Genomic DNA, 26828 nt, shown 5'->3' on the forward strand with positions numbered 1-26828 from the left:
ACTTCTAGATCATTGGTGGACTGTGACCCCATTAGACAGTAATGAGGTATGACTGGATCAAAAAAATGTTCGGAAGGACTGCCATTTATCTTCAGCTTTTAACCAAGGGTTACTTGTTTTTATACTTCAGAAAGTAGGTTTTCCTATCTGAATTGTTAATTGCACCTGAGTGAATATCATCAGCATTTCTCACGAAGAGTCTCTCAGACTTTAAACAGAATTTGCTCTGGTTGCATTTATAGTCTTTTGGTATTTGTTTTCTACCAACCACGTTTTAGTTCCAGCATAACTGATGGCAAGTGAATGAACTTCACATGCTCAACCATTTGCATTGGAAGTGATATATTTTATAGGGGACGAGACATCAATAGATCAGGTTTCCTCAAGCCATTTAACAGAGCCCAGGCACAGAGGCAATTAAATAAAACATATACAGATCTGACTACATGCTTCTCAGCCAGGAACCAAACACACGTGATTATGCTATGTCAGTTATGAAGGTGCTGACAAAAATTACAATCAACAAAGCCATAATGTATCAAACACATTTTATATTGGATTGGACCCTGCTTATTAACAAGCATGGGAGTAGCAGGGTCATACACAGTAAAAGAAGGAATACATTTATAGTCTGTTCCCAGCTAATAAATTTTATAGTGGCTTTAATATTTTTAGGTATGTTGCTGAAGGAAAGTGTTATGAGACCCAAAAAGAAAGATTTAAAATGCCCTAAAATGCTATAATCCGGTTTATTGGAATTCTGGTTTAGCTGGTCCCTCTCTCTGAAGGAGTCAGGCTCACAGTGATACCTCCTACTAATATGAATTAAACGCATCTATTCAATCAGGGGAAAGAAATGTTATTTAGGTCTAAGAATGATTTATCAATACAATTCATATTTCAGAAATCATTTAGCAAATTCTTTCAATATTTGTCACAAACTGCAGTTGAAGCAAAGATGAAAAACCAAGCAAACTATATGAGTTGTGTGATGCCAAATTAAAAATCTGAGAAATCTCTGGCAGAATTAGAGGTTAAATTCGTAAGAGGAACTACTCATAATTCAGCACTGTTGACTCCTCAGCTCCAGAAACTTGCCGAGATTCAGAGCCTTGCAAAGTCCTTTTGATGTGAGGAGAAGGCCAGGGCTACAACAAATTCAGATTTACTTGTTGTTCAGCTGCAGAGAACGAAGAGCCTGACGTTCCTGAATGGGGGTGAGAGCTCCCCACCTGCCCCGCGTCTCCCAGAGAGCCGCTTTCCAGCCTCCGCTCCAACCATGACCCTTGGCGGTGTCTCCTCGACAGTCACTGCAGCAGCCAGGGGAGACCCAGCAGTTGGCCCCCATCCCCTTTCCAACAGAGTTTTCCCTGATTTCTGTGCACAGTCGGATGCTTCCACTGATTCTGGCCATCTAGAGGCACCCAAATTACTCCTTTCTTTTAGCCTAAAAGAAAGTGCCCTTCATGTTTAGCTGGGTTAGAAAGTATCTTTGGATCAAGACTCACCTGGCAAGTATTAAGAATTTGCAGTGCATTGTTATTAATGCAGCTCTCTAGAGATTAAGAGGGTTAGCCTTTTAAAATTTACACATAGATGTTTTCTTTTAGGAGTATCTTTATTCGCACCTTTACAGCAAACATGTTGTTGTTCTGTATTATAAGCTTTGTTATAGGTACTTGACAGGCCATTTCACTTCCAATTCATTATTCACTGACTCTGTGTTCTTCTGTTGGGGTTCCAGAAATGCTAAGGAATTCTTTTAAATTCAAACTAAGTATGGTTTACAACTGAAGTTTAAAATGGACTTTTAAAGTTCTTCTGTTGATCTTGATTCTATGTAAGCCTATTTTTGAGCAAAATCTAAAACTGTGTCCTTTTAAATTGTCCCTTGCAAGTTAGCCCGGTAAGAGCATATCTTTTAAGTTAAGAAAGTAGCTGTTATTTTCTCTGGGCTTGTTGGGTTCAGCCATGTGTTTGCTTTTTAAAGGTATTGCCTTACTTTTCTTTCTATGATTGTCTGGGCTTACTGATCCATTGCCTTTATTTTAGTAATGCTGTAATTTTAATATTAATCCCATGAATCCCTCTGGCTTTGGAAATACGGAAGCTTGAGCTACAGAGCCAGGGATTTTTGTATTCAACAGTTCTTGGAGCTGATGGGCTATAAATGCCCTGCTTCTGAGATCTATATCATGGTGAGGTTGATTAGCCGTACTCCAAAGAGGACATCTATGCTTGTGCCATCATGCTGTTCAAAAATGTTTTGTCTTTGTATGGAAAGGAAATAATGCCCTTTTATTTGTCCTTACCTTTTCTTTTGGTTCTGGCCATACCAGGATTTCCACCTTATCAGAGGCACATTAAGTAAATCGTCTAGATAGCTATGCCCGCTGTTTCTGCTTTTGTAGTATTTCAGATATAAAATGTCTGTCTGTCTGTCTGTACATCATATGTGTATATACCAGTGCGCTATGTCGACATGTGTTGCACACCATAGCTATACTGAAAGAGCGTTAAATTTGCGGATTCATTTACTCTGAAGTTGGGAAGTGCCTGAATAAAGCACGGGTTGCTAATCGCTTTCACAGACACTTGCTGGCAGCAGAGGAGCGCTGAGGTGGAGGACCTTGAGGACTCATTTCAGGCTCGGTGAGAGTCAACTCCTGCCATTGAATTCCATCGAATCTCCATCCACCCGTTCCCTCCCCACCTGAAACTCCATCGATTCTCTCCGGGTTTCCCCAACCTGTCATTCATTGCTTCGTTTTATCTCCTCTCCTGACCCCTCTGCTCTTGGGGCGCCCAGCACGTAGCTCTGCACCCACTGCGGCCCCCGCTCCCCACGGCTGCCTGCTGCCTCAGTCCCACCACCTGTGCCCGGACCAGTCTGTTTCTGCTCACCATCCCTGCACTGGGTCTGGAGTGATATATTCATCCACAACCACTCTGAGCTGTGAGAGATGGAGCAGGCTTAGTGACGATAGACATCTTTTTTAATTTTTTGCCTCTGATCACCGACTCTCTCCTGTGCAGATGTGAACAGCAATCATTTAAAGTTTTACAATGTACAAATTTGCAGAAATTTTCACAGGAAATTCAGAAGGCACATCTTGACTGAGGGTCATACGCTGACATAGCCTCTTGTGCCAAAGTTAGGTGAACTGGTTAGGTGGCTTCTCAAAGAAAAGGTTTTTGGAGTTGTTTTTAATGTTCTGGTACAACCTATTTTTTCAGTGTCTGTATTTGCAGGATGGCTGAACCATTGTGGATGAAAATTATGTTTAAACATAAATCTGAATGCAAACCTGGCATGGAGAATTTCAGCTTAAGTGGTTATAGCTTGGCAAGGATATAAGCCATTGAAAATGGAGTATTATAAAAGGAATTATTAGATGACCTTAATAATAGGCTTTCTGTCCTGTAACTGGTACCAAAACAGATTTTCCCGTCTTCAGAAATTCTCCAGTGGTTTATGTATCTTCTGTTTGGTGAGGATCAGTGATGTTCAGTTACAAATAGAAGTGCCTTAGAATTAAAAATAGGAAAATATATTTACATTCTCATGGAATTAATATTTTTCAATCAATTTTAAGCAAGATACAATTTCTGGACTCAGATAACAAATAAGCAACCTTAAAAACTAGCTGGGGAATAAAATTCTTTCAGGGACTTGGAGCTAAAATGGACTATCAGAAGGCAACGCTTTAAGCAATAACCCAGAAAAGAATCAGCCATGAATTAAGACATCCAGCAGTAGTGAAAAGGCCATTTCACTAGCAACAAAAAGGATAAATAGATGTTGATGCTATATTGATATAAAGAGTCTAAGGATAGTATTCCACACAGTATGATCTACTGTGCCTCTTCTACTTACTGATCTCTCACTGTCTAAGCCCAACATTCCTGATGTTTCCATTTGTAATAGCATAAAGCCCATCACTTCCGTGTGAGCTTTGGTAGCAATATTTTTCTAAGTTTCATTTGGTTAGGTGTATGAATAGATTGTCTTGTGGATTTATCAAGATTTATGGCAGTAACATTTTGTGTGTTTTCTTTGAGAGAGCCAATAGCATGGGCAGGTACCAAAAGTAAACCAGTTTTCACATCTTAGTAGTCAGGCATTAAAAAGTTTGGTTCATCTGCTTGCACAGAGTTCACTCCTATCTTACCTTTCACTGACTTTGACAGTTCACATATTTCCTAGGTGTCTTGCAATGCTGCAGTTCCCATGGCTTTCAGGCAGTGTAGCGCTGCAGGTTTTATTTAGCTTTAAACCTTTATTGCTTACCAAATTCAGACCAGCCCCTTTTTGCTTTTGTGAGAGCAAAATGCTGTGGGAAGTTGTTATCTCTTGCTGTGGGCTCCCTCAGAGTACATGTCTATCTCAGCAGACATTGCTCCATTACTGCAAAGGGTCCTTCTAGAGATGGGCCACGTGGAAACCTGGAGTGCAGGTCGTGGGGTTCAGTTCAGCTAGTGGATGGGAACAGAGTGGGTACGATGGGGCAGTCTGAATTTCAGGTTTGCAAAAATGTCACAGAACAATCTGCTTTTTTATTGTCCCTGTAAGATTTAATGATATTTACCATGCAGGTTAAATAACCAAAAGGACAGCAACAATTTTCTGCCTCTCAGCGAATACATAAATTTTAGCATGCAGCCTCAATCCTTTTCCTGTTCCCTGAAATAAATATTCTGGTTTTGGAAGGAAAAGCAAAAGCCAGTCTGGAGGCCATGTTAGGAGAGGAACCAGAAGGCCCTCGGTCTCTCAAATCCTCTCGCTCCTGCTAGTCTGCTGACAGCTGATGGGCAAGTTTTGCCTTGTCATGTTGAGTCTGGAGTTACCAGACCAAGCCTGCAAAATCTCAGCAGCAGAGAGAGCAGCCAGAAACATAAATATATTTCCTTCTGTTTGCAGTGATGTGAAACCCGGTGCATCTAGCCAGCGTGGGCTCCACTGGTGGTAGGCACTCTATAGAGACCCAGGAAGCTGTTGTCTGTCCAAGAGCTCACAGAGATGTGAGATGTGAGAGCTCTGCTTTTTCTTTTGGGGAGGAAAAAAATCTGTGGATGTGGCCTCTGAACTTTGCTCAGATGAGGTGCAATCCTTGGGTGGATCATAGCATCTTACAGCCCTAGTACATCATAATCCCCTGCTCAATTTACCACTACATCTCTGACCCTGATTGTCCTCTCATTATGCATGCAAAGCAACTTTAAGAGAACTTGAAATGGAAACTGGAGGAATAACAGAGTGCTCGAAGGAGGCAACACTCGTGTTCATCCTCGCTTCAGCTGAACCTGGCTGCTGGCACAGTAACTATTTCAGAGACTGTAAATTGAATCAAGAGAAGATGAAGAAAGTATTTAAGGAGGCCAGAAGAACCTTGTCCTCCTCACGTTTGGTATCAAATATTTCTCTGGCAACTCACATTCATGCACACAGAACAAGGGTAAATGTATAGCAGCCAGAGTCTTTTAACAAGCACAGTTGCTTGTGAATCCACTTTATCATCTTCCCTTGCATTTATTAAAAGAATATTATGGCTAGGAAACATATGAGCAGGGGTATGGATAGTCTCCATTCCTACAGTAATGTGTGTGCCGGTCAGGCAAGAATCCCTTCCAGCCACCCACAAGCAGTATTACTGGCCAACATTTTCCCCTTTCTTTCATTGCTGCAGTCACAGCTTGATGTTTAATGACATATCTTCCATGTTGTTAAAAGAAATTCTTTCATATTATATCATATTCCTGTGCTAAACTGATTACCTGGGAATTTGAATGACTGTGATTGTGTTCACCTCAGTTTGTGCTTTTAAGTTTAGCATGTTAAGATTAACATCTCTGTTCCTTAGGTTTCCTCCAGATGCCTGCTATTAAATTAACCAGCCTCCCATCTGGAACAGCAGATCTTAACCAGTGCAACAGCCATTTACTCTCATGCTAGGATGCTGTTGAAACTCTCCTTTCTGGATTTCCTGTATAGCGACAAAGCAGTTACTGGTGAGACACTAATATCAAGTGACTTCTGGTGATACAAAGACATCAGTGAGCATTTTTTTCTTCTGTTTTGTTAATGTTGATGGGCGGTGGTTAATCTGCAAATAGACTAAGGACTGTGGAGCTAATACTGATTGGAGAGCTATTCGGCAAACAAGCTTCTTAAAGATAGCTTCACACTCTAGGCCTTTTTACACACTAAATTGCAACTCTGCACTAGGATCTCCTTTACTCTCCACAAGCTCCCTGAGAGCATCATGTCTTGTTAGTGCCACTAACCTTTCCACATCTCACCACAGAGGACCCTCTGCTTCTTCTTGATCCTTCACCCAAGCAGTCTCCCTGCTCGGATGCCTCCTGCTCTCCCCCATGTTCTCCCCAAATCCCTGCTGGCGCGTGGGCGCCTGATGGCCCTGCTGCAGCTCTGTCGAGGTGCATGACCCTGTCCTTCCAAGTGAGCCACTTCTTGCTGCTCCCACTCACGTCCCCCAATGCAGGAGCTGCAAAGAGTAAATCCTGTTCTGCAATGGGTGTCCCAAAGGCTGCAGCAGTGAGGGAGAGGAAGGGCAGGTCCGGACTCCTTCGAATCTAAACTTTCCTCCCAGCTACATTACTGGAAATCTCCTCCACTTCCATAAGCTATAAATAAGCAGGCAAAATCTGACTTATGATTCTATATGCAAAATGCTTATAAGTTTTGGCATTTCCCTTCTCATAAGAACTAAGAAACTATGCTTGCAAACCATTCTGTTAATGAACTGTTTTGTTTGCAAGAGTCAGTTAGAAGAAAGGAGAAAATAACCCCAATTTTTTGTCAAAATTTTGTTGCAGTGAAAACTTGGCGGACAACTGTGTGGGTTAATGATAGATGAAAAGCAAACAGTTTCTCTAAGGAGATGGAATAAGGTTCATTTAGGAAGTCCTTTTATCATGCCTGGGGAAGACATTATTATTATCAAAGGTGCCTTGGCAAGGTCTCTTTTTCTAATCTCTTTCTCTCTCTTCTTTTTTAAAATATACTTTTCAGCTTTAAAACAGAACAGGACTGATGTCTGGGAGAAATGGTCCCTTTTCTCACCAACTCCAACTCTTGTCTTCTCACAGGAACTTCTGACACCTAGAGTAGACAGTGCACTTTTAGGAAAGGCATACCAACTGTTGGAAGAGACCTGAAGATAGCTTTCTGATTTAATGATGCTGAAGATGGTGCTACCCACTCGATTTGCTTCTTAAGGAGTCAATTCACTTGAACAAAACTTCATATTTCTTGACGTCTCTTAAAAACACAAAGTTCAGTCAGGAGTCTTGTTACTTTTCTTGTCATTTTGAAATTAATGTTTTCTCTGCTGAAGCCTATCTTTTCCCGAAATTTTCAGTGAATCTGGCATATGACATGTCACAGAAGCCCTCCTGCCAGCTTTAAGGGAAGGCAGATGGGACTCCTTAAACCAAGTAGAGGAGAACCCACTCAACTGCATGTGCTCATTGAATTTGACATCTCCAGGTCTGCAGAGTCTGGCTGCTGGAGAGAAGAATTTTCTAAGTGGTGGCTCCAAACTTCTGGAATCAATTTACTGCAAAACATGAGAAAGCACAAACTTTGCCAGTTTTAGAAAGAGTTGTTGCAAAATGTCTCTCTTTTGCACATCCTTTTCCGGCTGATTGATTTCAGGTTCGAGGCAAGTGGCAGCAGGAGAGTGTGGATCTTTCTTACTGGAGTGTTGAATGTGTCACTAAATCCTGTGAGTAGCCCTGATACCATGGTGATGGGCATCAAATAAATGAAACTATGGAAAGTAATAGTAGACAAAAAATAGAAGAGTAAATTAGAACATATTATTGATTTGGAGTTGCTATTTTTATAGCTGACATACTGCTTTAAACAGACTCCCTTTGGAAAAAGAAATCTGTCTTCGCATCTGCACAAGTTTAAAGACAGTGTCTCTTTCTAATCATATGAAAATCCAAGACTTTTTTGTCAAAAGTATGCTGGTAAAATGAGAGTAAAACAAATCCCATTGTCAAGTATTGAGCATGTTCCTAAATTGGTTGCAAGCACAACACTGATATTAATGAATGGATGGGATAGAGGAGCCAGATGGCATTAAGGTTGAGATGGCAGATGTGGGAAGGAGAATATTACAGATATGCAACAACAAAATCTCCTGCAGAAGATTTTCAATTTCTTCAGGAAAATAAGTATGAAGAGTTATAGCTTTGCTTGGTTTTATTGCCTATTGCTTTGGGGTAAAGATGAAATTATTTTTTGTTTTTAATCATACATCATTTTTTGGTTCAATAACATGCTGATCCAAAGCTAGATTGGTATGAAGAGAAGCATCTTGTGAACTACAGCCCATCTTTATAGCTTAGAAGAGCAATCTCTCTGCCCTGTACCATTGCTGCAGGATTATCATATTGTATCAGCTGATATTACACACTGGTGAGTTACAGCACTTTGGTACATTAACCTTAACTCCAGGACATTTACAAAAAGAAGTTTGGATTGTCAGATCCTATGAGAGGCATTAGTATGATAATCTACCTTATAGCCAATATTGAACATTTTATTAGAATGCAGAATGATATATTTTGATCACTCGAAAATGAATCATTTTTGCAATTCATTGTTTAAATCATTAAAACATTGTTTCTATAAACATAGATGTATGTATCCAGTACAGAACATCAAACATGGGGCTCTATGAACACTCAAATATTTCAATTTTGAAGTTAAAAGGTTTAATGGCAATGAAATTGAAATCTACACCCCTTGTCTTTTCCCTCAAGGGATTTTTAAATTGTTTTTGCTTCCTGACATCAAGTCAAGTGTTAGAGGATGAAGAAGAAAGGTAACTCTTGGTTTCTCCTGAGGACAAAAAGCAGGAGAGTAGTCCTAATCTTTCTCTTTTGAAATAAGTATCTGTGTAGAAGGGGTGCATATAAAAACATCTCTTTGTTACAACATAGACTTAACAAGGTTTTAAAAGAATACTTAAAAACAACTTTTTGTGGGTTTTTCAGACCAAACATTTAACACTTACACTCTCCATCATGTGCTTGTTAGACGTCCCAAGCTGCACTGGGGAATGATATTGTTTTATCAGAGAACATGCATTGACAACTCCTCATAGGGTTGTGTGGTCACCACGATGTCATTGCTACCTAGAAGCAGCAATGCTCATTGCGTGTCTAAGGTGCCTGGGAGAGGAGGGTGCTGTAGCTTTATGCCCTGCGATATAGCTCAGACCACACCAACTACTGAAACAATCCTGCCTGTAGGATAGCCCTCAAGGAACCATGTCAGCTCTGTATTAACAAATGACACTGGTGTTTAATTAGGACAGCACTTTTATAACTGTAGCTAATGAAAAGAATTTCATAAGAAACAGACACATTTTGTGTAGGTGCAAAGTCCCGAACTTTGACTGAGGCTTCATCTTTTACTGAAATGTTTTGAGTTTGAAAAGCAGGGATGGCAGAGTGCTAATGACAGTCACACAAATTACTGTTTGTATGCACATCATTCTTTTCTTTATTTCCAGAAGCAGTCAAGCTTCAAAACTGTGGACCATGTGGGACTATTTGAATTAGAGTTTAATTTACTAATTGTTCTCTTCAGCAAAACTTAATAAAAAAAAAATAGGGAAATGAAGACACTTTTTGGTTGAAGTCTGACTTCAGCCAATATAAGGTTAGGCTAGTAGCACACTGCATATTAATTCCCTAACTGTAAACTTCCAAGTTGCCAAAATTAACCCTGAAATATTAAGAAATACTGAGATTTTCTTTATACACTGAAACCCATAGGAACTCTAGATGTTTCATAGTGTCACAGGATTTGCCTTGAAATTACCTTACAGAAAACAGAAGGGAAAAAGTGAGTCATCCTCACAGTTACAGCTGATGTAATTCTAGAATGGAATGACTTAGGAGTACAGAGAAAAAGGCTGCAGAAAGCCCAGGTGCTGAAGCCCCTTTTCACTTTGTGCCAGCATGTCCTCTATCAATACTGTACCAGAAACTAGCAAGGGCTTGTTGTCGTGCCCACAAATAGAGTTCTGTCTTTGTCTCTGCATGCAACATCTATGTGTTGTATTCACTCATTTACTCTAGGTGTCGTGAGTGCAAGTATTCTCTATTCTGCTTGCTGGCCAGTTGTCTTTTAAAATTTTCAGATGATGGAACATCTATGGCTTTCCTTTGGGTAGCTTTTCCAAAAGTTTAACAGATTTCACAATTTCATGACATTTTGCACTGAAACTACTACCAATTATGAAAGGAAAACAGAAAAATCACTACTTTAAGATTAAGCTGAGTTGATAGCTGGATTTACAGTGTCTGAAAACTGATAAAGAGAACAAGAAAATAAGGAGATTGTTAGTGTTATTAACTATACATGCCAAAGGTTATAGGCACGTATCATATGACATTGAAGAGTTGGAATCTAATATTACCTCCACCTGGAGGACGAAACTTCAATAACTCATAGCTGGTAGCACCCAATGAGGCCCAACAGAGCCTAATAACTTATGAATCTCACCCCCAGTAGCAGTGATAGATTTGTTATTTCATTCCTCAAGCTGTGTATTCTGTATTTGGCTCAACACTTGAGACCACATCCTTTCTGATTTTGAGCTTTTTCCCAACAGAGAAAGTATTGAAATCTGAATGTTTGTATAAAAGATGAAGACTTCTCGCTACACATAGCTAAGAAGAGTCTAGCTGCCTGTCTGTGACTGAAAATGTGGAAGACAACATATCCATTTACATTTTGCCACTTTTGGAATCCTCATTGAGCGGATTCGAGACAGTGCTCTACAGTACAGAAACGCTCCTTTTGCTTACCTGCACTGTGCCTCTTCCTGTGTCTGATTTCCCACACAGAAAAGCAGAAGTTCTTTTCAGTTATTTTGCTAAAAAAGGCAGCTGAAGAATTATTTGATTATTTTATTTAGCAGTACATGTTTCCAATTATACATTGCATCCTGGAGCCTTGCATACACTGTGAGTACGGTTTTTGTTGGTATTTTGTTATGCCACTCTTATTTTCTGTTGGTATATAGCAATGCAGAAGTGCTTTTTTACAGATTTTTTCATGTTAGTGTGTATCCAAATCAAATGCTCTAAGTGCAAAATTGCCCTTTGGACACAAAAAGCCAAATTCATGCTGGTTCAAGGGGAGAAAATTCCAGCCACTTCAGTGGTCCTACAGAACTCTGTGTGTGTGTGTGTGTGTGCACGTGCGCGTTGGTGCAAAACAAAGCTGACCCATTAACATCAGAGGCAACGCCCTTTAGATTTCTACAGAGCTGGGTTTTCACAAAGTTATTGTCTGTGGTATTGTATGTGCTTACGCACTGGGTGTACACCTGCATGTTGCTACTGTTTTACTATGTGGTCTTGGGAAAACCCATGTAGTTTCTCCAGGGTCTCTGTTTCCTTTCTGTTAAGTGAATATTTTTTATTTCTTTACTGCACAGGGCTACGAAGAGAGAATTTACTTTAAAAATTGAGAAGGGGTCAAATACTCTAGTGATGGAGGTCATATAAGTTCTTTAGATCCATGATAACTTTTATATACAGCAACATGTAGTATGTATAATTTATATGTATTGTATATACTTCTAACCTATACAGTACAAATGCATATAGACACACATATGCTATATAGACACACATATGCTAGCACATCAGACTAAACCCCACAGTACTCCGCCAAGCAAAACCACCATCCTTTCAGATGAATGGAAATGTTTTCAGGGTAAAACAATTACATTAATTTTGTATATTTTATCTGCTTATTTCAAAGATTAAGCAAAAATGGAACTGTGAGTTTAAGTTACAGTAAGCCTTTAGGTGACTTTGAATCCAAAGTCAAAAACTAACTTAAACCTTGCAGTGGGCCCCTGTCTTAATAACTGGTTGAAAGGAACTGCCAGATACATTTCCGCCTCTCTCTACCCCCGCCCACACAACACCTGCATCGTACACCTCAGTACTGCACAGGCAACTTGAAAGTATTTTTTTGATTTTGACATGAAAAACTCTTTTCCAATATATATTTTTTTCTGCCTTGCATTTTGGTTTTGGAACTCCTCCGTGTTTACATTTTCATCCTTAATATGATATTCCAGAAGAATGATATCATTATTTATACTTTGCCCTCAGAAATCTGTTTAATATAATTGTGACTTTTCTGGTCTAAGGTAAACATTAGCATCTGATGAAAGCTCAGTCCTTTACCTCCTCCCTTGGTAGCTGTTTGTTAAGGTCTGCTATGGAGCAGCAGTCAAATTAAGAAAGTGGTGTTATTTCAACAAAGCCAGAGACCTTCTTTTGCTTGTAAATATTAGTACATCCTGCAAGTACTGGTGAGTGCTGCCAGCCATCCTGTCATTTAAACAGAGTCAAGACTGGTGGAGGCCAAGTTTCTGTCAAGATCTGAAACTCAATGCATTAGCTCAGGAGCTCAGTGTAGACATGCATACATTTTTATTGTCACATCTACTCTTTTAATGTCAACAAACTTTATGGGTGCTGGTTTCTGTCACACTCCAAAATAATTAACCCTGAAAGAAACATTTTATTTAATGTTTTAAGAAGTCAGGATTTGGTAACAGAGTAAAAAAGTCCAGATCCCAAGCTGACATCATGTAAAACAGCTGAATGGCAGGACATTTAATAGATGGGTGGCCCAGAAGGCCACAGAAAATGTATATGCATAACACCTAAATTAGGGCTATCATGAAGATTCAGATGTGTTACAGACATGCTTTCCCTTCAGACAAAACAGGTAGGATGAAATCATGAAAAAATATGTAGTAAAAGTAAGTAAGTGGTGATTTACAAGTGAATTATTGTGTATATACATGGAGCTGTTGTTAATCTAAGTGATGGTTCATAAATATGCTACCAAGAATTGGAGTATTTAATTAACTTTCTGTGATCAAAGTAAGCACATTTCTTCTGTTAGAAACAGCAAGAAAAATATGTACAACATATATCAGGGCTAATGCCCTGTTGCTAGAACTCCACTGCTTTCAGGTACACTCAGCTCACGCAGTGCTTTACCTCTTCCTGTGCTGCTCTCTTCTCAATCCTCGTTATTCCCCTAGTGTTTTCTTCCTTTGCTTTTGACTTTTTATGAAAACCACATCAAAAAACTTCTATTTTCCCATCTACTGAACATCTCATTCCATCTTTCTGAACTCTGACTCTGAGGCCTTTCTTGTGGATAGCTTATCTTGTCTTATTAATTGGAGCATTCTTTGCTGAGTGAATGTGCCATACGGATGTTTATGCCATAGTACAAATTAAGCTAGCTAGAAGAAGTATTATAACATGTAGGGCCTCCAGGAATAACCTCACAAAAATAGCTGGTGACAAATGGGCTTGAAATGTGTTTAAGTCCACAGTATTACTTTTTCTTCTACCTTTTTTAACCTGTGAAAAGGAAGGGCCTGGATTAAATCAGACATTTCTTTCCATCCAAAATATTTTTGAGCCCAGGAAAGAACCAGTTTATGTTTTTTGTAGCAATACCAAGCTCCGCCTAGTAAGTTTGCATTAAAAAAGAAAACATTTTTAAAATGCCTTACTCCCCACCCTCAGAAGACAGTTGGTTGAATAACTCACCTGGCTGGAATATCAGTCTGCAGTGAGGGGAGAGGGAGAACATCACTCTAATGCAAAATAAGGGCATGTTTAGTAAGCAAGTGCTTTAATGTCATTTTAGACCAACTGCTGAAGTTGTGAAGCTAGTGTCAAAACACTCCTGCTCATCTAGTGATGTGCTCTGCAGTGTCCCCATGTCTCCAAACATTTTATATTTACCATAAAATAGAGAAATCATCTCTGGATGAGAAATATATTTGGAAATTCTGTCAAAATAATTGGAAATTGTGAAGACAGCCTTTGGTATCTCAAGCTCTGTCCTTTCAAAGATGTATGCGGAGCACTTCTGCTAACGAAGTTGGGAGTGACTCGTGAAAGTCAGAGAGACCACTCACCATGTGTTAACGTTAAGCACATGCAGAAGTGCTTGCAAGAACAAGGCCTTGGTAGCAAACTCTAATAAAAAAAAATGCTTTCCCATATATTGGAGAAATCTCCTAGGAACTCCGACTCTTAGCAATGCCTTTTAAATTGCATAATTAACAGTGTGCTTCTAATTACCAACTAATCAAATCAAGCCTTACCACATGTAAACAGGACTCCAGGACTTTTAATAAGGTCTTCACTGCATGAGTGCTCTTAGAATAGCAATTAGATTGGTTTCTGCTCCCATTGATAAAAGTGACAGTAGTGGAGAAGGAAGTAGTCTGCATGTCCTCCAATTCATAAATGAACTTAAGTTGTTGGGAGGTGACCTTTGATGAGGCAAGGGGGAAGGACTATAGGTGCCTCCACTGAATAGGAGAGTTTGCCTTTATTTTCAAGTCATTCTTTGACTTGTCTCATTTAATGGCAAACTTAGCTGTGGTACCTTCCTCTTTGATCAAGCCAAGGGAAGTATTTGCTGCTCTGGTGTATCAATGAGGCAAGAAATGTCATGGAAGTGCCACTCATCGAGTGGTTAGAATCAACCACTAGGTATCCAGAGTTATAAAAAAAAATGCAGATGCTGAGCCATTTCCTAGCACACATAAATTATGATTCAGGAGTATAATGATCATTAGATAGATTTTGGATATTTTCTTCTATACCTCATATGTGACAATTCAGTTTCCTTTTATCTTCAAGAAAAAGCACCTTTTGTTTTCTTGTCATATGCAGCTGATTTCCCTTGACTGTGAAAAAAACGTGAACAAGGCTTTCTCCAGAAAATCATTCCTACAAAAAAATCTCTGATCAGCAATCTCTCCCCCTTACCTCCTTAGAAGGAAAGTCAGCCCTCACTAAGCTACCCTGCACTCTCAGTTTCACAAATGTTTCCTTGTTGCCTTTTACTTCCACCAATGATACAGTTTAGAAGACTGTCTTCTCATCTTCCTCTGACAAATATTGCACAGTAGGCAGATTCCTGACCTACAATACCAAATGTTGCTAAAAGAAACACTGCTGTCAGATGCCAGCATCAAATCCAACAACCTATATCCAACTTCATGTTGACAGTCGCACTTTTTTTCCTATTGCATATTTTAGCCTTGCTTGACCATCAACCATATGGCAGGTTTGTCCTGTGGGTAAGTTTATTATTAACAGCTTGCAGCTGGAGGTACAATAACTACATGTAATTGTGACATTGCACTAACTGACCAAGACATCTCCAAAGCAAGATGCAGAAAGTGGCCATGGCAAACAGCTTCAGATTCATGCTTTGGGAGTCTTAAAGCAAACAAAACTCTCTGTCATGCACAAAGTGTCTTAAATAGTGAAAGTGTTCTACTTAGAACTTCGGTTAAAAAAATTAATCTCAAACAGACGTCTTTTGATGGGGAAAAAGATATTATTTAAGCCAAAGTTAATCCTGCACACCAGAAGCTCAGACAATTAAATCACTGAATCCACTGGGTGCCTTCAGTCCATACTTTCCCTTCTAATCCTGCTGTCATAGCAGAGGGTGACTGAGGTTTAAGAACAGCATGTGTAACATTAATCCATCACTTTGCATTAAGGTCAGAGTGCTAGATTTTTGATAGGAGGGAGAAAAAACAACCTTATTAGAGATTAGGCAGAAGTTAACTGGCTACTGTTCAGGGGGGTAACTAGTAAATAAGCTGCAGAATGTGAATTGCTTCCCTTGTATGTGTCTGCTGGTAAATTCATTTCTCAGATGTTTGTGTGGAGCTTGATTAAATGATTTTGAAATGAATGGAACAAACCAAGTGAATTCAGTGATTTAGTGCTGTATCTTTATAAGTTGAAGCTGTCAGTTTATAAAGGCTCTGTCAAGTGTACAGCACTTGTCAGACAGGCCTGCCTGCAAACTCCGTGGTTTTAAACAAAAAGCTCTCCAAACTCCTATTTTAATGAAGAGGTTAGTTAAAGCTTATGCAGAAATGAGAAGTGTGTCTGAGGAAGAAAATATGATGATTCCATGCAAAGTATCAGATAACCATGACTGTGCTTGGGCTGGAGCCAGAATTAAAAGTGCTTTGTTGGCATGTAAAGACTGCAAAGCATATTTTGCAAATTCTGTGTCAGTTTAGCAGATTGCATAAAGCATGAGCAAAACAGTCCCTGGTGCTCTCTCGGTTTAAGGCTTGGAGTGAGATGATCTGCAATCACAGCATGGTGAGTCCTTTGTGAAGAACAATTTATCCTCTATATTTAGCTCCCAGTCCTCCACAAACACTGATGGAGCAGACTTTGGTTTGTACTTGGTGATCAGCTCTTTGCAGGTCCTTACCAAATGCATTGAACAAACAGGGCTCATGTTTTTTCACAAACTGATCCCTGTGACTAGTCATCCAGGTATTTGCATTTGCAGTAGAATAGATGCATCTTAGTCACAGTTTTTAGTGTCTTTTCCCTTCACCTAATGGATGATATAATTCTTATAAACAACTAGCAGTCCAGACTGACCCTGTGGTCAGCTATTCTCCTGTAGAGATAAGGTGTGGCCTGAAGAGTTTTGGTAGGGTCTTAATATTTCCCTAAATGGGAGTAAAAATCTCATTTTGAAATGGTCATCAAGAGAGATATAGCATAGGAATGCCTGGGTTTGGGAGAAGTTTCCAACGCAGTTTCTGATTTCCTCAGAAAATATTTCTAAAGCCTGCTTATACAGGCATGTTTCAGAGGAAGATGCGGTATGGGCATGCCAGGATGGCAAATTGGGTATTGTTATAGATGTTATACTACTTAGAAGAAGCCATGCTGGTCATTCTTATTTGTTTGTAAAAACAGCTATTTTTTTTCACTAACAGAGAGTGACCAGATGATCCAAATACAGTAGAAGATTTGGATCCTTGTTGATTGAGACCTATGGGCACTTTCTACCCCTGTGTGCCTCACTGGGGTCTTATGCATGTCTATGTGCTAGTAAACATCCAAGCCTAGTGATAGACAACTGAGATTTTGTATGGATTTATTTTGTTAACATCCTGGCATAAGCTTTCTATCTCTTCATAAACTTTCACTAGGTCTTCACTAGCTTAGCTGCTGAAAGAACTTATTTATTTAAAACCACAGAAAATGCTTGACAGTGGGAGATGGACAAATCTCTGACCTATATGATACCAACCAACAGTCTTGGTGCAGAATGGGGCAAGGAAATCTCTAATCCATTGCTGTCCATGGGAGGAATAAAGTACAATAGCAAGCTTTTTATTATTATTTGGTTTTATTGCACTATTTTCACACTGGGAAGGTATAATACTCAAGTTGTGTCATCACCTACTAAAATACATGATTGACTTTAGATCTTCTAGGAGAAGGTTTGCAATGCAAAACTTCATGAAAACAGATTTTGCAGGGCAAAAGTTTAAATCCACCACAGTTCTTGCAGGACCCTCTGAAATACATGTGTAACACAGGCCTATCCTAAATTTGTCACAATTTACATGATGAAATTACTTCAATAGATGATTCATGGAGTCTAGAGGGCTATGTAAGTACTGTCCTGCAAGTGTTCATTACCACAGAGTAGCATAGCGCAGGAAAAATTCTCCAGCAAAAGGAAGCCTCATTGCCATATACAGATGTGTAATAGGAGAAGAGCTTCTTAGATGGGCTTTTTATATCGAGAAGAGAAAATGGAGGCAAGAGAGAAAGAGAGACCTTGTCCCAGGTGGGAATCACACCAGTACACTGTTGGTTTTGGTTGACATTCAGTGTAACGACAGTACTGTTGGCAAGGGCAGGTGGATTTGCAGATGTACGTAGATGAAACATCTATATGTCTTTTTCTGCATCTAACAGTCCAAATCAATAGCAGTTAAACATTTCTGGTCAGCTATTCAGTGGGTGCTTCTGAGAGTGAGCAAAATAAGGAAGAAGCCTGAACTATGGTTAATCCTTATAAAGTGTTGTGGGAAACATAGTCCATCAGGATATTGCTAGCTGAAGGGCCACGAATTCTGCCTCAGGAGAGATTTAAATTCTGCATCCATTTCTCTGTTCTCTGAACATGCTGTACTTGAGCCAGTAGAAATGTCGTTTATTACAAAAGGACACTATTGTGCTTGTATAGATGCAGTCCACATTCCTACAGCCATGGAGAGATGTGGGAGTGGATCTTGCTGCCATGGAGCTATTTAACACCATGCTGGGTCTCTGGGCACTGAAAGGAGAGCGGTGACTGTCCCCCTGTCCAGGAGCTGACCTGGATCTGACCATTCACTAGCAAATCCTGGCCTTTCTAGCTGTCTCTGAATGATTTTACCAATGCTATTGGAGGATTATGTGATTTAAGGGGAAATACGAAAAAAATGGGATTTTGTAGTCTTCTGTTGTGCTGTTTCATGAAGCACAAAACTCCAAATGACCGCCTTAGCTTTGACAGTATCTAAGTCACTCATTTCCTTAGGGGACAGGGAGCTGAGGGCAAGCTTCTGCATTCATGGCTTGTCGGCACTTCTCCACGCACAGCCCCTGGTGCACAGCCCATGTAGGGAGCTGTGCTTGATTACGGAGATCCAGTCCATGGAGCACAAATTACTTGCAGAGCTCCCAAGCGGAGTCCTGCCTCCTTACGTATGGGGCTAAAGGCCTCCTGATAGAAGCATACACTGTTTAGGATTACAGAAAGCAAATGGGTGAATGCATATGAAATCCCATTTTATTATGGCCAAAGGAAGACCATGCTAATAATCTTCGTAAACTCTGGTGTCATAGAGGTTTTGATGGAAATTTCAGATGTCATACCTTCTGTAAGTGTTGGTCTCAGGACATCCTGTGTGTGAGTGTACACGGGCTGGCAGTTCCTCCTTCAAAATTAGCTTCAGTCGGATAATTGTGAAGTGAGGCAGTTTTCAGTTTGCAGATGCTTTAGTTTACATTTGAAAAGTAGCCAGCCAAGTGTCAGGTTTTTGAGAGGGTAAGGTGGGATGACTGTCATCCACAGATGTTTTCCAAGAAAGTTGTTCACTCGTCAATATATTTAGTGCCCCTGCTGCCTGCAGTTGTATGTATTAGTGGAGATATTTTCCAAACTGCTTTTAAAATAAACACACCATTCTTAAACTTTGTCCCTGATGTGATAAGGAGTGAATTGACCCAGATCAAACAGCCTAGCTGAATAGATGAGGATATGGGAACCTTCTTCTGTGACCAAAGACACACCTAGGATTTCTGCAACCATTTGGATTTACACAAACCTATTTCCTGCAGAGTAATGATGAACATCTGCATCTTGGAGACATTCAGTAGCTGCTGAGGAAGGCACAGGCTTGCCCACAAGCATCTGGGCATGGTGCCCCACCTCAGCCATTCCCACCTGCTGTCTCTGATGCTTTAGTAACCTCACTACTGAAGCATGACTGAACGAGACAGACACCCACATTTTTAATATAATTGTCATTTTACTTTACATTGGTTCGTGACATCAGTAGTCCTTTCATGCTGGCACCTTTCCTCCCTTGATATCAAAGAACAGATCATTTATCTAAAGTCTTTTCTTCTTTCTCTTTTGGGATAATGAGAAACAATTTGTTACATTGGTCATCTCCAGCAGCACTCTGATAGAAACATGCTCACATTTCTGTTGCTGCCAGTGTCAGTAGCATATTTGTCACAACTCCACTTTGAAAGCTTTCTGTGGTGATCCAAATGTTCCAGAAAAGACACCATCTTCTGCAACCTATCTGTTGGTTTGAGAGTGGAGTTTGGAAGGAGAATAAAGTTGTACAACGCCATGACATGGCTCTCAGGATTTAATTTGTCTTTCCTGCATCTGTGTCAGGCTGGGGGAGAAATATGGTACTAAACGACACCCTTGAGACAAGCAGTCTTGCTGAGATATATTCTACTTTTTCATCCATTCCTCACTTTTTCTGGAGGAGGAGACTGCAGTAACTATGGTCAGGCTTTTGTCAGCAGCACTGCAGTAGCATCTTTTACAGCTTAAACTCCTGTTATATCTGTATAACTGTGAAATGTCCATAGGAGATCATATTCATAAGGAAATCAGTCTACTCTTTTATTGAAAAATACTGTAGAATTTAATAGAGGATGAGTAGGACCTGTAAATTAACGTGGAGCGGTCTGTAGTGGGACTGTTAAATTCTGTAGGATGGCTTTGAAAATGATGTAGAAAAGGTATTCATAAATTTTCTATAAAAATGAAATTGTTTAGCATGAGTAAATAGCATGAAGGTTACTTAGAGACCTCTGAACCTTCAGATTATATCCAACAAATCCAAGTACAGTAGCCTATGTGTTTGTGACTGCTCAGACCAGTAGCCTCTTATGCAAGTTCTCCATGCACTTATGGAATAGACATTGTGAAGCAAAATGAGTGTATGGCGAATAGGCTGTATAGGCACCACTGTCAAGCACTGAGTCATCAGATAATGGTTTCTTTAGAAATCTGGAGATCTGCTTTATAATTTCCTTAGAGGGTCTCTGCGGTGAGAGGAAGCTAATAGCTCCTCTGAGTTACACAGAAACAGTATATCAGCACAACTGCAGGCAGCATGTTATCTAACATAGGTAACTTGTTAGCTCCTAGTTTCCTCTTCCCAAGCATCCAATGTGGTCTAGCTTTTTAAGGAAAACTGCATAAAATGTAAATTACACCCCCCGATTTTAATTTTTTCCTGTAAATACAGTGTTATTCTTTTCCCCACTTTTTCCTCAAGTAGAAGTCCCACTAATTAGGTGTGAATGGATTTTGTTTTTAAACAGATCCTGAAAATATAGCTGAAGAGTCTTATTAAAAGGATTTAGTCAGCCTCTTTCCACTAAAAGCAACTTCTGCTTTGGCATTTAAACACCAGAACTGAGTTTTAGGGCTTTAGGAAATTGTGCATAAACAGTCTGGCGCGATGCTGTGTAGTATGAAGAAGAGAAGACTTCTGTGGTTCACTGCAAAATTCACAGATAACAGCCACATTCCTTATCACGAGAGCATTATGATCACATGAAACATACGCAGATGCTTGGAAAATCAACATCTGCACTTTCACATACACATCTCTACACATATATACAGCAGGTAGACAATGAACAGTTTAATCCTGCCTAAGTGAGCAATTTGTACTTGGCTACATTTGAAATACCATTGACGGTGTTGGACTGGTGCCAAGAGTTATGTATAAGTGCTTTCAAGCCCTTTGCAGAGCAGAAAATAGCAACCAAAATAACCTATGCTCATTACAGAGAAGGGGCCATGAGGCAATGTCCCGTCTGCTTGTGGTTAAATCTGCCACTTCTGTTATTACTACTATTATTTTTCAGAAAGGCTAAGCATGACTAAAACCTGGCTGTCACAAAGTCAAGACACAGAAGGGCCAACTATGCAATGATCCTTTGAGCCAGAACAAACAAGTAAACCATCTTGTGAGAAGTTTTTTGGGGGCTTGAGGGTTTTTTTGTGCATGAAATGTTTAAAGCAAAGGAAATATCCTTCTAATTATTTGATTTACATTGAGACATTCAACTTTCCATTATGTGACAGGGTGACAGGCTTTTTGCTAAAAAAAGAGGAGTTGAGGGAAAAAATAAAATATGACTTTGTATATAGTCCATTAATTTCTGTGCATACTAAACACACACTTGTTTCCGTTACACAAACAGAAGAACTTTTATACTGTATCAGAGCAGACCAGTCCAGAACTTGCAAGAACAGTGAGTCTTTCAACCACTTGTGTGACTTAATGTAAAATTGCCTTTAAAAACATATACGCTTCCCTCCCACCCCTTTTCCTTCTTAGGGTTTGAACCTTGATGGTGTGCCTCCCATTCTGCCCCTTTTACATTTCACCACCATGTTATTATGCATCCCACCTCCCACCACTTATACCACTCCCTCCATGCAAGTGGCTAATGAAAATCCCAGACTCCTTCCTTCGTGGTTATCAGATTCGTATTTCTTTGGGTTAGGCTATTATTCCAAACCTAAAATTCAGTGTCAAGCTTTGCTTCTGTGTTATTTGCTGGCAGTTTTATAGCTTGACCAAACTTCACTTTGGGTAGTGTTTTGGTTGGCTGCCATATTTATCCCGGCTGTTAATCAGGATTCCTGTTTTGGAGCAGGGGCAGGGTGGAGGGAGTGGTTATGGTTTCATTCTGTTAACAGAAGTGGCCATGCTTACTGTCAGGAGCAAGTGTCTGTACTTTGTAACTACAAATTCCTTAATGACGTGTTACATTTCAAAGTAGAGCTGGACTTGGGGTGAAACTTAAACTGATAAACAATAACAGCCCCCTCCCCCCTGCAAGTACTCTGGTCTCCCACAAGCTATTTTTAAGGACGCTATTACTTATTCCCAAATAATGTTTCTCCCTGCTTTTAATAACAATGAAGAAAAAAAATATTCATTTGCCTTATGTATGTGTGGGATGGCTGGAAGAATTGCTGACCCATTATAGACCAGAGTAATTCCAGGTGTAAGTTTACTAAGTCAATGAAGAAATCAATGCCACTGATTTTAAGAGAAGCCCTCCTACTGAACATAAATGTATGTTTTCTGAGGGGATCAGGGAAAACCTTTCCTAAATTTCCTATTCTGCAATAGCCTGCTTTTAAGTGGCTTCTGTGATTTAATACCGCACACCTTTCCTTCTTCAGGTATTAAGTGAATCAAGATACATTTGCTTAATCATAGCGCCTTTTTCTCCTGGCATGAGAAACTTCCAGCTGGTGTATTCCCTCACGCACACTCGCAGCTGCAAACACACCACACTAGTCCCTCTGCCCTCACTCAAACAGGCTCCCACAGGTGGGCAGTCGAATCGCTCCTGTGAGACGTTCCCAGGAGTGTGGGGAAACTCACAGGAACTCTGCCCAAGCTGAGCAGCATCCGTTGGGAGAGCTGGACACCTCTTCAGTGTCTGCACGCTTTCAAGTAGATGCCTCACTTCTGCTTCACTTGCATGGCTTTTCTCCTGGAGGATCTTCCTAACTCTTTACTATGCCAGTTTCTGGGACAAGTGATTAGCTGTCAACCACCAACTGCGTGACTGAGCCCCAGGGCTGCAGGGGAGTGATGGTGCTGGGCCCCCACAATCCCACCTGTTTGGCCTAAATACCTGTAGATGCTCTGAGGTCAATGGAATTACCTTGACCACTCTGAGCCATATCTCTGCTTGTAACCAAGGACAGAAAAGCCGGTCGTGACACTGGAGAACTAGTGGGAACAGAGGAGAAAAAGGAAAGGTACCTCCAACCTGCAGGTGAAATGTTGCTCCATGGATGTCCACAGGATTTTGCTATAGAGTTGAGCAAGACCAGTATTTCTCTTCTGCTCTCATTTTCAGTTTGCTTTTGTGTCAGATGCTGAAACACAGACTCTTGCCTGGTCTGCTCATTTGTAAGAAACCAATAACTGGTCCACACCATGCTTCCCTCCTCCCCAAACTGGATTGTAGCAATATCCCTTTTTATGGATTAATTTAGTGCCTGTGAATCAACCCTAAGCCTGATCCAAACTGACCACCCACTCTGAAGGTGTTTATATTTTCAACCTCAGGCATCTTAGTAATAGCTCTCTGGCAGGCTGAAGCTTGCTTCAAGAGGACTGTTCTTCACTTAGAACTGAGCAAATGACTGACCACTATTTCAGTGATGTCCATCTTCATTTTAGTGATTTAATCACAAGTAGCTGAGCTTCCATCTGTTCAAGCTAGCTAATGACAGAAGTCTGAGACATAAACTCCCTTCCCCCTCCTCCTTCCCAGAATTATTCCTGTAAATGGCTCAATGCTTCAGGAAAGGAAACATTTCTCTTGATTAGTAGTTATTTTCAGGAGCTATGAATTCATGAAGAAAACAGGAAGACTCACTAACCTAGGGTAAAATGTATTTTTAATTTGTATTGTCTGTAGTAATTACTAGGAAAATAAAATATTGATTGGAGAAGAAAAATGAAATGTATGATTTCATAGTGAAGTGCAGAAAAATACTTATCTCAAATCTGCAAAACATTGGTTATATGATACTGAAAACAGAGTCTCTTGGACAGCTTGCAGATTCCAAAGCTTCATCCCTTTACTGCAACACACCATCCAGATTTTACTAGCATATTGCGTGGGATACTTTTCATTCATGTTGTTGTCGCTTAGCTGTAGTAGAATTAAAAATCTCCTTTATCCACTGTTTTATCTGAAGCCTATTGTTCTCTTAGGAATCAGCTTCTCAGTATGGAATTACTTTCTCTCAACTGGCATTTAGAAAAAGGTAGATATGCAGCAACAAAACATTACTGGTCTGAGCTCATCCTGTTAACTTTACAGGGAATTTTGCCTTTGACTCAATGAGACTGAATAGGGTCTTTCACTCAGGAGAGCCAAGGACTAAAGGGAGATCAGACAGCAAGACAGCAAGCCAAATCCTATTGTCATCTTCACCCATGCAAATTCCATGCAACTCCAAGAAGAACTACCAGACTGCTGATAACATTCATATTCTGACTCCTAATAAAATCCTGACTCTGTACTTTATTTTAATTATTCTTGATCCCTTAAATGTAAAATCCCTTTTCCAAATGTTCACGTAAGTGGCTACTATTAAGTCTTTATCAATTCTGAGCATTTCAGCCTCTTATAGGCAGAAATTTCTCAATCTGACAGAATAAGAAATGCATTTACATGGCCTAAGCTCTTAAATTGTCCCTTTCAATTAATGCCCCATCATGAAGCAATCTGGAAACCATTACTCAGTAACTCTTCATTATAATTGCTTGCAGCTGAATATCCAGGCCTTGGTAATATAAGAATAAAAGAAAACTCAGTTAGTAACAAGTGCAATTGATTCCATTCAGAATTCCCCTGGTGCTTTGCCATGTTTGGCCTGCATGAGAGGAAACAAGAGGATTTTTTTTCTTTTTTTTTTTTTCCTCCTTTCAGGGCCAGGAAATGAATTGGCAGACATAAGATGGTCTGTGTGCTGCTTGCCTTCATTTTTCAGCTGGTCCTTGTTAAAAATGAGACGGTAGGGCTCCTACTTTTTTTTTTTTCTTTTTTCTTTTTTTTTTTTTTTTAATAGAGGGCTTTTCTGGTAACAGATAAAACTACAATACCTCAATTTGCTGCATACTAACAACAACCAGAAATGGTCACCTCCTGTGCTTTTTATAATCAGACCTGAAACTTATTTCAGTTAATTTCAGGATTCCTTGCTAGAGGGATTATTTTCCTCCTTGATCCCAATTTTATGAGTACTCAAGCAACTCTGAAAGTGACCCTCTCCTTTCTTCCTCTCCCCCCCACCATCTGCCAACACCCAAAAAGAAAAATGGGGGGCCTAAATATACGTCTGCCTTGTTCACCTCATGGAGGTGGGTCCAAGAGGCATAAATCAGGAGTGATGGAAATTTCATCTTAGGTAGCATTAACTTTGGATGAATTCAAGCAGTTCCCTTCAAACAACTTCCAGTGTCCCAGCGCTCAGAAATGAGGTACTGAAATTTTACCACACACCAGCTCCCAAGGCTGGTTGTTTCTGATCACCTTATCACTGAGCCCGGGCTGCTACAAGCATGCAGACTTTCCTCTTTCCCCGGCCTCACAATTATTCTAGAGATATAAAATCCTAGCAGCAACAGCAAATGCCAGGTACCATGAAGACACGGTGGCTTTATAACTATGTGAAACAGTAAAAAGGATTAGTAACAATTTTCAAGCCTCCAGGCAGCAGTGAAGAGATTTAACAGGTATGCAACATGGTGTATTATAAAATTCAGTACTGGTGCTTCACTTTCACTTGCCTCTGTCGCTCCAGGTCCAGTCAGGACTAGCAGTTTCCAGCTCCCTCCCCTGCAAAGCTGTTTTCCCCGCAGGACCAGTAGCATCCAGAAACGATGGTGGGGTTGCCAAGTAGGAGGTCCCACCTGCCGCTTCAGAGAGATGGAGCTCCTGGTGCCCCAACCAGCTCTTCCCTGGGCCTGTGCTTCAGTGTGTGGAGCTGCACCACTTCTTGCCGGGTGGTCTCTTACGTTGCTGCCATTCAAATAACAAATAATATGAATAAGGTGTTGGGCTGTCTGTGATCTGCAACCAAGAGATCTGGACTTCCCAGACCCACAGCTTTGAGGTGCTCCCCACCGAGCATCGGCAGCATGCCTGGAGCAGGCATGACAAGCGCCCTCGGGCTGGTTGGGCCAAGTAGTGCTGTAGAGTGACACTGCGATACCTCCTTTGAGACATGCCAAAAGGCTCAGGGTGCTGATGCTACAGTACAATCCACCAGCAAGCAGTGCTAACAAATGGTTGTCACCGTTGCACTGGAAGCTGCCAGAATCACTTTTTAGATGAAGGCAGCATCAATAGTAAAACAAGGCAGCCAAACGATCTCCACCTGACTCCTTGAGTAGCCACAGAAGAGATGTGTGTAGCTACAAATTCTCACCTCCAGTAAAGCAGATGGAAAATATCATTTTTACAGTTTTTAATTAAGAAAAAATCTAAACAATAATTTCAACTTTTCTCTTTAAAATGCTTGTGGAAAACCAAAGGGATTTTTTCACAGCAGGAAAACTGCCATTTCATTCTAGAAAGCTGCTTTTGCTAGGAAGTTGGCAAAATTTCTTTGAAAAAATACAGATTTTTTTTCTACCTTGAACAGATGCATGGAAATTAATGATTTTCCTTGAAAGGCAAAAGTATTATTTTTCTCCTTATGGACTGGACAGTTGCTGTAGACCTAACTGCAGCTCAGTATTATGATTTCACACGGATTTTCTGGACACTTCTTCAAATGTGTTGACAGTTAGATA

At 40.2% G+C, this 26828-nt stretch overlaps 1 long non-coding RNA gene across 1 annotated transcript; it reads right to left on the reverse strand.

Moving 5' to 3' along the window:
* Nucleotides 1-1599: 1599 nt before the first annotated feature.
* Nucleotides 1600-23439, reverse strand: LOC112985240 (uncharacterized). Its single transcript, XR_003259703.2, has 2 exons — nt 23277-23439; nt 1600-7793 (listed from the first exon to the last, which is right to left on the reverse strand). It is a non-coding gene; the product is annotated as an uncharacterized LOC112985240 (long non-coding RNA).
* Nucleotides 23440-26828: the final 3389 nt, after the last annotated feature.

This window comes from Dromaius novaehollandiae, chromosome 2, assembly GCF_036370855.1.
Source record: "Dromaius novaehollandiae isolate bDroNov1 chromosome 2, bDroNov1.hap1, whole genome shotgun sequence".
NCBI classification, from domain to species: Eukaryota; Metazoa; Chordata; class Aves; order Casuariiformes; family Dromaiidae; genus Dromaius; species Dromaius novaehollandiae.